The following is a 12,446-nucleotide window of genomic DNA, read 5'->3' on the forward strand; positions in this document are numbered from 1 at the left end:
GAAAATATTAAAAATAACACGTATACATATTTATTAATTCTTGTCTTTTTTCGTTACTATATGTATATATTTATTAAAAGAAAACAAATGTATATAGCTCTTATAAAACATAAGGTACTGCTTAAATTTGTTAAACCCATTTATTTCAAATCAAACCCAGCTGAATAAATTGGCACAGTAAAAGATAATTGTAAACCACTAAAACTTTAACATCTCATTTTAATTAAAATGATAATTATATATATTGTTGACGTCGTTTTTCATCAACTTAATAGAGCAATAAACAATTGACATGCATTTGAAAAATGAAAAGTTTACAATATTATATTTTCATAATAAATACACGTTTTTCATGAGGTAACCATTTCAAAATTTTGAAAAAATCAAAATTTATTTTTAAAAATATTAATTAACAACTATAAATATGGACCATTGATCTTAATCCAATGATTAACATTAAAGAAACCATAGTAACCATTAAGAGTACACTCATATATCTCTTCTATATAATAAGTGTATAGATGACGGAAATTCTTGATTTTAACGGTTTTTTATTTTTTTTATGTTAACTTTAACGGGATATTCTTATATTTAACAGAATATTCTTATAGTTAACGTTAGTTTGTAACCACTTAAACTTAAATAAAATAAAATAAATAATTAAACAAATTAAAATATGATATTTTTGAGATATTTTACAATGATAATTATATAAAAATAATAAATAATTAAGCAAATTAAAATAAGATATTTTACAATGATAATTATTTAAAAATAATAAAATTATACATTTTATAACTTAAATAAAATTTAATTAAACTTATACTCACTTATTATAATAATATCATATTAAACATATAATATAATCTACTGTCAATTAGCAACAAATTACTTTTTTAAAACATATAATATAAAATTTCTTGTTATCACTCTCAAATTAAAAAACTAGAACAAACATAAACTTAAAAATAAATAAATAAATAAATTATTTAATTAAAATAAGATATTTATTTGAAATTTATATGACATTAATATAAATTTAATAAAAATAATTTATAAATTCTATAAATAAAACTAAGCAAACGTGCATATTGCACATTATTTGTATCTAGTATATATATATTTATATATATATATATAAGTTTGTCAAATTATGGAAATAGTCTTCTTATCCTTGGTATTTTGGTTGTTAGTGTACATATTCATGTAGGCATAATTTTTTTTTTCTTTATTAATAAAACGATAGAGTTAATGGTTGTTTTTCTTAAAATATTATAAGCACTTTTATATAGCTACTGCTGCTAGGGAGCTAATAGGAATTAATGGAACAATGAAACATCTTACCAACATTATTTTTTTTCTCAACATCTTGCTGCTAGCTATTGCAGTAAAACTTATTTGATCATCATGTAAAATTATGGCTGTGAAAAATGGTAAATTTGATTTGTTAGCTTTTTTGTGCATCAAGATGAACTAGGTTACACAACAACAAATCATTAGGATGGAAATAATTAATAACTAGACTATTAAAAGTAATGTGCTACTAGATTAGAGAAATAACACTAGTGAAACATATAATTTAAGATATCAGGTTACCCCAATTTGAGATAACAACAAAATCATAAATAAGTAACCTAGTACTTTGCAATCGATGAAAGTAACAAAGACAACAACAAAAATGCAACTTAATACTCTTTTAATACCATAAAAGTAACTTGGAATAAGTAAAATCATAACAAATAACATAGTACTTTGCAATCTATAAAAGTAACAATAACAAAAAGTAACTTGATACTTATTGAATACCATAAAAATAATATAGAATAATTATAACAACAAAAATTAACCTGGTACTTACAAAGTAACCTAGATGCAGTTGATATCATAGTGGTCCAACCTGATTAGAAAGTTCATGATGGCATAACTCTCCATATATCTAATGTCATTGAGTATTGCTTATACAATATAATACTATTATTAAAAGAGATATTTGCTGAATAAGTACCCAAAGTTTTAGGTTTGTACGCGACATAGACCCAATCTTTTTTTTTAGCAGGAAAAGTACTCAATCTTAGTAAAATAGTAATTTCGTTAGTCTCCATCCAATATACTCTGTTAGCTGCTGATTGGGATTACATGTGTCCTGTCCTTATTAGTCCATCTATTTTTTTAAAATAATTTTAAAACTGAAAAAATAACTAAAAAAATAAAATTGATTTTAATTATTTAATTAAGGGATATTAGAAGCAAAAGTATCCAATCTTTTAAAAAACTTATAAATTAGTACCCAATCCTTTTTTTTAGGCAAAAATACATAATGTCAAGTTCCGTTGGTATTCGTCGGTAAAAACTCTAACAGAGTTGTTAAATGGTGACTCAACGGACACGTGTTACCCCATAATTGGTCAATTATATGTATATATTTAAAAAAATCATTTATATTGATTTTAAATAGAAAAAATTAAATAAAATACATTCAAATTTTAAAAAATAAAAAACAAATATTTAAATTAGTTCAAAATTAAAAAATAAAAATATTTTCTATTTCTTTTTCTTCTTCTCCAATCTGTCCTTCTTCATCTTCTCCAATTTGACCCATGGTCGTCGTCACCCACAAACCTAGATCCCGACCCCTTGTGCCGCCCAAGCTTCGATCCAGTCCCAGTTGAAGCCGCATGAAAAGCCCTCCCCACCGTCAACTTTGTCTCAGCCCTGACGCACAAGAGAGGAAGAAGACAAGAAGAGAGAGAGACAGGCAGAGAGAGAGAGAGGAAGAAGACGATAAGACAGAGAGAAGAAAGAGAGGAAGAAGACGAGAAGGAAGAGAGATACGGTGGCTGGGTGGGTTGGGGTGACGCGACAGTGGTTCTGGGTGGGTTGGGGCGATGGTGGGTCTGGGTGGGTTCAATTGGATAAACTAGGAAGAACACCCATATTTGAATTTTTTTTGACAAAAAAGAACACCCAAATTTTGATTTCGTGCATATGAAGATGTATGTTTGGTTCTAAGTTCGTATTTTTTTTCCAAGAGCAACAAGATTGATCTGTGTTTGGGTTTATGGGCTATGTGAGATAGGGTGTTAATGGAGCAAAGTTTAATCATATAAATTTTCTAATATGGTTTTTGTTGAATATGTGTTTATGGATTTGAATGTGTTTTAATTTGGGTGTTCTACTCTAGATATGTTGTTGAGATTTTGATGATGATGATGATGATGAGATCTAATACCCATTTTTTGTTTCAATTTTATTTGTCAGCTTTTGAAGAAAATTGAATAAAAAAATAGTAGGTGCCCATTTGGTACCCTGTGTTTTGTCAAAGTGTCATTTTGGTACCCTTTAATATGAATAATTCTTTTTTAGTACCCCATATTTAAAAATTAGTTGAAACTGGTACCTCCTGCTCGGATTTGCTCAATAGATTTTTTAGTAATGACCAAATTACCCTCTATATTTTATTTCAATTTGTTTTCGTTATTTTTAAATGAATTAAAATTTATTTTTATAAAATTAAGTATGTAAAGGCGAGACTTGGGGTTGATAAATGTAAAACGCCCTAAACTAATACTTTGTATAACATCTCCATGCTCATAAACTTATCGAAGAAAACCTACTTATTATATAAAAATTTCATTGGGGTCTTGCTAAAACATGCAAGTTGGGCCCAATAGTTTAAAATAAAATAAAAGTCTCATGCAACGTTTTAAAAATAAATATAGTTCATGTTCCACTGACAAGTTTGGAAATCAAAATAAAAACATAACATCGTCCTTTAAATTTTGACGTTTTAAGCTGATTGTTTGTTCGCCCATAGGATACCCCACGCCATACACACCCTGACGTCGGAACTCCCCACATCACCACGTGTGCCAATGAGAAACCCTATTTGCTACCTAGAAGGAAAAGTAAGGGGGTGAGCTAAAAACCCAGTAAGGAAGTACAAATAACAGACAAAAAAAATACAACACAACATAATCTTATTGTAAAACTCCTACAACGCCATACACTGCACTTAACGTCATCATCATAGATCGTTATCATGCATCATATATAATAAACATATTCAAACATCATCATCATAAACATTATCATCATATCTTTGTGAACATGGCCCCCTATCTTGCACATGTCACATCTTGAGGTAAACAGGAGGCTCTGGTCCTTGAATAACCTCGGCGCATCCTCCCTGCATCTTTATATCCTTAGTAACTTGGGTTACGTCTTAGATCCTTAGTAACTCATTTGTTGTGTCGCGTTCAACACGCTAACAACCATTTACATATCATACAACATACTACAATATATGCAATCCAGTAGCATCAACACAAAAAGGATATACATGATTCATCAAATTTCACCATATCAATTTAACAAGAGCATTTCATACTTCATATCACAAGGTATATCATCATACATAGCATTTATCTTCATAGAAACCAATCTTACTGTTCATATCATAAATAAACAAAACTTCTATCTAACTTCCTTACCTCAGGTCCGAGCAAAGCAAAAATTGACAAATTTCACAATGAGCCTATAACCATAATCAAATAGTATTCTTTAGCATCGCATAAGACTTACTTGTGCCCAACTCATATACCCCATGTATGCATTCTCCATGCACACATGGTGAAATCTACACATATTTTCCAAACATGCTCATTTTACATATAAAATCACCAAAAGAATAATGCAACTTTTACCTATTATACATGCATTGTTTTAAAAAAAAAATCATAGGGTTGGATATTAGACATATTTTTTAACTTAAAAGTGCATTTGCATGCGACATGCGTACGTGGGAACGTTGTTAAAAAGTGATGTTAAAAACGATAATTTCTACGGGCTTATTTCTATCATTTTCAAAATAAGAATTTAGCAACATAATTTCTCACCATTATTTATTTCTTTTAAATCCTAAGTTGATTAAACCTCTTAAGACATTATATTTATTTCATAAAAATAATTTATTTAGTTATTTAAAAAATAATAAATCCATTTATTATTTTTAAATTGCATAGAAAACAAAAAAAAAACTTGAACTATCTAAGGTACTTATAAATATCATGCTTCCTTTAGAAAATAATAATTTTATTTAAATTAATAAAATTACAAAGTTGATGTGAGAAAAAAATATATAATTTTCTTGTATTATTTAAGACTTAATTTTATGTAGTAAAAATTCATATATAATTATTTTTAATTTATTAAACTAAACTTTCAGCCACCATTTAATTTATTTAAAAATCTCAAGTGAATTTAATCTCAATATTTTTCTTAATTAAAATTAAGAAAAGCATAATCATTAAAATGTGAACATTCAAGGTTACATTTAAAACACCATTTAAATATATATAGTTTATGGTGTTATATTATTTCAACAAACACACAAACTTTCTTTTATTTAAAAGACTCTTCATAATTTTTACCGAAAATTCTAGCAACAAAATAAACCTTCAAAAATCACCATCTTGGAATTAAAACTCATATTTTTTCTAAAAATATATAAAAAAAACTGTAGGTATTTATTTGAGTAAAAATATTATTTTATTGTAAATTAAAATTCCCTTTTAATTTCTTAAAAACATCATAGCACTTGCAAAATCATTTAAGCATGCAAATCATTATTTTCATCATATTCTCAACCATTTATACACAAAAATTAAGCATAACAAGTTATGAAATTCATCTTTTACATCATGTTTCACAAATTTTACACAATAATCATTCATGTTTAATTAACACAAATTTAAACACAACCCTAGCATGCACCTATTATCATATTGTAAATCTAAGAAAATCCCTAACATCACATAGACATTCAAATCATAGGCATGCTTCAAGATCAATCATACAGACATATGAAACAATAACCTAGGTCGAAACCCTCATGAATTAAACATAAAAATAAAACCAAAATCCTCATAAACATATTCATCAACTTTCATGGATTCAATAACAAAAAAAAATCCAAATTAATTATCATGCCAAAATTTACATGGGCTCCTAGAACATGGATCTAACATAAAAACTAAAATAACAAAAATTACAAAGAGGATCCCTATACATGCATATGTCGAAACCTATAATGAACATGAACATAGAATACCAAAATCATCATACATCATAGTCAAGTATTTCAAAGACCACCTAGATCAACACATAGCAAAAAATATTCAAATAGGAACCAAATCACCAACAATGTATTAGATATCAACACAAAACCAAAACAAACCTATTGATCAACTACCTCCTTTGATAGAGTATCAAAACTCAATTTGGCCACCACCCTTGATCACTTCCCTAGGGATTTCCAACATCACAAGAAAAGAAAACCACAAATTATTTTCTTAGAATTTCAAGAAGAAGAGGATTCATGACTAAAGATTAAAAGAAAATAAAACAAAACATAAGCACATACCTAGGAGTTTTTTTTCGAAACCCAACCCTTCTTCCTCTTCTCTTCTCCTTCTTTATCTTCCTCTCTCTCTAGAATTTCGTGTTTCTCCTCTCTCTCTCTCTCTCTCTCTCTCTCTCTCTCTCTCCTTCTCTTGAATTCGGCAGCCCCAAAGAAAAATGGCTCCTCTATTTTCTTCTTTCCCCCTTTATCTAACCTAAGGCAATTACTAGCCTAAATGAAAAAGGGTAAGTTTCCTATTTGTGTTTATTTTGTTTTTTATTTGATTTTTTCTTAATTAAAGAAAAATAAGAGTGCATAAAGATGACAACATCTTTTTCTATTTTATCTAATGGTCATCCGATCAAATTATTCTAAGGCCAAACCAATTAGGAAAGAAAATCCCTCATTTCCCACTCTCCTACACGCCACTTCTCCTTTCCTTTATTTATTTATTTTTTTTTAACTAAATAAATAAAATAAATCTAATAAAAGGAAACAATAAAGTGTGTAGAAAATTCTATACAAGTGCACCATGCACATGCACACACTCAATCATTAGGGTGCATCACTACCTACCATGCACCTTGGTGCATTCAACCAAAACTCAATTATTCACAAATTTAAAAAAAAAATAACCAAACAAATAACAATTAAATTCACAACATTCTACCAAAAAATTCTAACAATTAATTTAAACAAATAAATAAAATAATTCACAACACTTAACAATTAAATAAAATAAAGCACAAAAATTAATAAAAAAAAATTGGTGCGCTACAATAAATATATATCTTGGCTTCTCTTATACGCCAAGCGATTGAGTGAGAATATGAATAAATGAGGGTCACCTTGAACGGAGAAGACGAAGACAGTCGGAGAAGACGATCAAAGTGAAGATTGTAAAGTCGTGTAGAGACCGCCATCGTTGCTTCTGGTACACCTCACAAGGTTAGTCAGTTGTATTTTTTTTTCTTTATGGGTTTTATGGGATATTTATGTTTGCTTACTTTTGTAATTGTTTTATGGGTTTCAATTTTTAGTATCAATCTGTAGTTGGAGTCACTGTTTTGTGGGTTTTATTGGGGATTTATATTAGGGTTCGTATGTGTTTTATTTATTTATGTCCAAAGTTTAAGCTTGTTATTTTTTTATCTTTTTATTGGAAATGTATTTTATGTTAGGCTTTTGAACTTTCTTAGTTATTTGGTCTGATGAGTGGGAGTTTTACTTGTGAAACGGTGTAAGGAAACATGATTGTGCATACCTTGCAAGTGTTGAAACCATTTCATGCTGATTCTGAACATTACAATATGATGGATTTACAAAAGGCCTTGATTGAAGACATTGTTGTGGATATAAGCAATGTCAGAGGTAAAACAATTAATTTTAAGATTATGGCTCTAATTGGAGAGTGACATATTAAGATGGAGGTACATGATGATGAGTCACTGATGTTCATGTTTTCTGTCAATGAAGATGAGAAAAAAAATCATTTATCTAATTGTTGATATGATAGAGGTAAAGGCAATAAGTGTTGCATTTCCAAAAGCTTCTAATCCTAATGATGTTGTTGAAATTATGGAATCTGATAAAGACAGTGGTCCACCACCAGCACCAAGTCCACCAAGAACTCCAAAAGCTTCATCAAGTGTAGTGGCAGAAGTTTTTGATCGACCAAAACCAACTGAGGTTGAATCTCCTCAAGGCCGTCGTATGAAATCATGTGCACGTAAGAGAGTTTGTCCAATGTCGAAATCATTACATTTTGAAGCTCCTATTGCACCGTTTGAAGATGAAACTTCTAACTAACATCAAGAACCACTTGCTGAAGAACCACAAGTTCAGCAACCATATGAACCAAATCCAGAAACTACAGTGCCACATTTTGAAGATACTAACATGCAGCATGAGTTCAACCAGCCTAAGGTATCTGAATTTGATGAAAACGACAACCAGAGGATTCCAAAATTTGAAGATGCTGAAGCACATATTCCAGAATTTGAAGATACTGAAGTGCATATTCCAAAATGCCAACAAAAGAACCAAGAGTTAGGCGTATCCCCAAATGACCGAGAGTTACCTAATGCATCACCAAATGACCATACATTACCAAAATTTCAGACACCTATTAATTTCAACCCGGAATTTGAACATGGTGATTTGGTATTATTGAATCATTTATTAAACTAGAAATATAATTCTTGTAAGATGTTATTTGTTCTGTCTTATTAACTTTTGTCATGTGTTATAATTTGTATCAGGTGCATCATCTACAGGGTGTAGGATGGGGAGGCACAAATATGCTACCCGAAGGGCTTCTAAAATTCCAATTGACCCTATTGATTCCAATACTGAGCATCTGTCAAGTCCAACAGATGATAGTGACTTGGACGTGGAGTGAAGAAAAGGAAGTCTTGACAGTTCGACAGAAGAAGAAGACACCTCTGATTTTGAAATAGTTTGTGATGAAGCTAACAGAGAGACTTTATTTGATGACTTATATTATAGTGATGAGGATGGTCACATTGGTTGCAAAAGAGTGCGATGTTCAAAATATAGGTTGATCCAAACTCTAAAATGTCGGTATTAGAGGTTGAGGATATTTACGAGAATGGGAAGATAGTGCTTAGGTTGTGGAAAAAATTCAGGGACCACAAGCACTTTTGGGATGTGTTGAAAGATTTTTCTATTCATGAAGGTTTTGAGCTTCAAAAAGTGAAGCATGCTAGAACTAGAGTGACTTCAACTTGTCAAGCAGAAGGATGCTCATGGAGGATCCCTTCTTCCTTATCGTCTGATGAAAGACAATTTATCATCAAAACATATAATCCAGAGCACAAATGCCAATGTGTAGTGAAGAATAGGATAGAAACATCAGGTTGGATTGCAAAGAAGCTTCTGAAGAGTTTTGCTTGAACATAGGATTTGAGTTTGCAAAAAATGAGGGATAAGTTGAAAGAAATTTTTGCATTAAAGATACTAACAAACAGCTATGGAAAGCTAGAGAGAAAGCAAGAGGAGATGTGGGAGGTGGTTATGTACACTTTTATGCAAATTTAAGATGATAAGATTTTATGGTTCATAACACTAATCCCAGAACTGCTGCTATTATACAAAGCCAGCTGGTGTTAATCATGAATGAGGAAGAAGGAAGAATGCAGCCACAGTTCAAGTGTATTTTTATATGTTATGAAGGGGTCAAAATTGGGTTCTTAGCTGGATTCCGACCATGTTTTGGCTTAGATGGTTGCCATTTGAAAGGGTCATACAAGGGCATCTTCTTGGCTTTTGTAGGGGTTGATGCGAACCTCCACTTTTACCCTTTTGCTTATGCAATTGTGGAAGCTGAAAATACAGAAAGTTGGTGTTGGTTTTTGGAGCAATTAACAGGAGAAATTGGGGAAACGGCCAATTGTCAGCCATGGTGTATCATGAGTGATAGACAAAAGGTTAGTGTAATATCTTCAGCTATATTTGGATTTACATTCACACACTTCAAAGTTGATTTTTGTGCTTACTTCAAAGTTTGTTTTTGTTGTTTGTAGGGTTTGATTGAGGCTGTGGCAGCCATCCCAAATGCAGAACATCGTTATTATTGTTTTCATATCGAGAACAACATGATAAAAAAGTTTGGCACATCACAACTTAGAGGCATGCTTTGGGCAACAACTGAGACAGTGACTTTTGACAATTTTAAGCATATAATGGTCATGATAAAGCAATTCAATATAGAGGCACATGAGTGGCTATCTAATATAGACTTTGGCCATTGGACTTTGAGCAAGTTTGACACAAGAGCAAAGGTTGAACACCTCACAAAATAAAAATTGAGTCATTTAATGATTGGATAGAGGAGCATCGCTACAGGTCTCCCATTGAATTGTTGGAAGGGTTAAGAATACAACATGCAGAAATGTTGTGTACACGGAAAGAGACAGCTGAAACATGGGAGCAGAAGCTCACTCCAAGGGCCCATCTAAAGGTACATGAATTGCTCAAGAAAGGTCGACTAGCACATGTAACCAAGGTTAGTCAAGAAGAATTTCAGGTGGATTATGACAAGAAAAGATGTATTGTTAAATTAAATGAGTGGTATTGCATTTGTGGCCAATGGCAAGTGAGAGGAATACCTTGTATTCACACGACTACTTGTATAAACAAAACGAGGGCCAACATAGAAGATTATTTCTCGCCATACTTCACCACTGAAATGTGGAGGAAGAGTCTACAAGGTGTTATTCATCCATACCTGATGAATCTATGTGGCCACAGTTTGATGATGAAGATTTATTTCCACCTCTCATAAAGGTACAACCAGGAAGACCAAAAAAATATTGTAGAAGTAGAGTTCCTGGAGAGGAAAAACCATTGCCACCTATGCCAGAAAACCAGCCAAAAAAAAAAAGTGTGTTTCTAGCACCAAAAAATGTAAGAATTTTAATGAGTTTGGCCATAACAGGAGGTCCTGCAAGAAACCCCCAGCTTCATCGCAAAAATAATCATTTGAAGGCTCTTCTCAAGCACAAGTACCACCACCAACAGGCAGAGGTATGGGTAGAGGAAATGTTAGTGGTCGAGGCAAAGGAGTTGCACCAACAACAACAACCAAGGGCAGAGGTCGAGGGAAAGATCAAGGGATAGGAAGGGACAAAAGAAATGCACCAACACTGTAACGACCCCAAATTCACTAATGGGGCTTAAGGGCCTTGATTAGTGTGCCGGGAGGGCATAATTGGGTTTAATGTGAATTGAATGACTTTATTGATTTAATGCATAATTCTATGATTAATAATGTTTGTATGATAATTGATGATAATATGATATACATGTGTGATATATGTGAGAACCACATTATTATGTGGGTAAGTCTGCAGAGCACGACTCGAGGCGATCCTAGAACTAGTTAGCGGGGAAAAGTCACAACGGGGCTAAGCAGTTGACTTTGGATAACTCAAGGGTATTTTAGGTATCGGGTAGCTATTTAGACTATCGGGTTATGAAAATAAATATATGGAGATATATTTGAGGTTAGGAAGTCTAAGCGGGAATATTGGGGGATTTTACCATTTTGCCCTCGGGGACGGTTCCGGCACCCCGAGCCTTGGGATTAACTTAACAAGACAAACTTAAGGAAACCCTTAGAAAGAAATAAATCGACTTTATTTCTCAGCTTACTCACTTCTCTCTCAAGGAAACTAAGTGAAAACCATAAGGGAAAAACAGGGGAAATTTATGGGATTTAAAGCTGGGAATTTCTGAGAATTGAGGTGGGGATTTGAAGCTAAGTTCAGAGTTTATCCAAGAGATGATTAACCAAGGCTAAGGTAAGGATTAAACTATGTTCTTGAGGTTTCAATTCTGAGTTTTCAGTTGGGTTTTGAGGTAAATAAGGTTTTGATGTTTAAAGGCAGAATTAAGGAGGAAAGCTTGGGAATTAGCTTGGTTTTGGCTTGGTGAAGTGGTCCAGAAGAAGAGGTAAGTCTCAATTCATGATTTAGAAGTTTTAATTTGGGTTTGAATGGCTGGTTTGAGTGTTTATAGCTCTTGAGTTTCAGAAATTGGAAAGAGAATTCTAGTGTATGTTAGGTTGGGTTTTCTGTAGAATTGTGTTGTTTAAGTCATGCTAAAAGTGTTGGGATTGTTGGGTGTTGAAGTAGGGAGCTTAAAGGTGGTTTTGGCTAAGGTTTCAAGCCTAGAAATGGTGGGAATTCTGAGCTTGAAGGGAAGGGCCGCGACTCTGTTCTAGAGCGCTGCGGCCCTAGGATGAAGATGAGCCAAGGAGGCTCGGCCAGGGGTGAGCGCCGAAGCGCCCATTGCAAGGGCTGCGGCGCGTGTCTTTGCCCAGGGTGGTCCTTGGTTCTGTTTTGAGGCTAGGGCCGTGGCTAAGCTTCAAGGGCCGCAGCCCTTAGTTGTGCACTTGAACTTTTGGGGATTTTAGGCATGGGAATGTGGTCTAGAATGCTCGGGATCGTTTTCACCACCGTGCTTGGTGGGATTTGATTTCCCGGAAGCTAGTTTTGTAACCGGAAACCCTAATTTGAATGTT

At 32.5% G+C, this 12,446-nt stretch overlaps 1 long non-coding RNA gene across 1 annotated transcript; it reads right to left on the bottom strand.

Moving 5' to 3' along the window:
* Positions 1-3,563: 3,563 nt before the first annotated feature.
* On the bottom strand, positions 3,564-6,592 carry LOC133815983 (uncharacterized). The gene is made up of 3 exons (XR_009884931.1): positions 6,422-6,592; positions 6,236-6,303; positions 3,564-3,893 (listed from the first exon to the last, which is right to left on the bottom strand). It is a non-coding gene; the product is annotated as an uncharacterized LOC133815983 (long non-coding RNA).
* Positions 6,593-12,446: the final 5,854 nt, after the last annotated feature.

The sequence above is a fragment of the Humulus lupulus genome, chromosome 2, assembly GCF_963169125.1.
Source record: "Humulus lupulus chromosome 2, drHumLupu1.1, whole genome shotgun sequence".
Classification (NCBI taxonomy): Eukaryota; Viridiplantae; Streptophyta; class Magnoliopsida; order Rosales; family Cannabaceae; genus Humulus; species Humulus lupulus.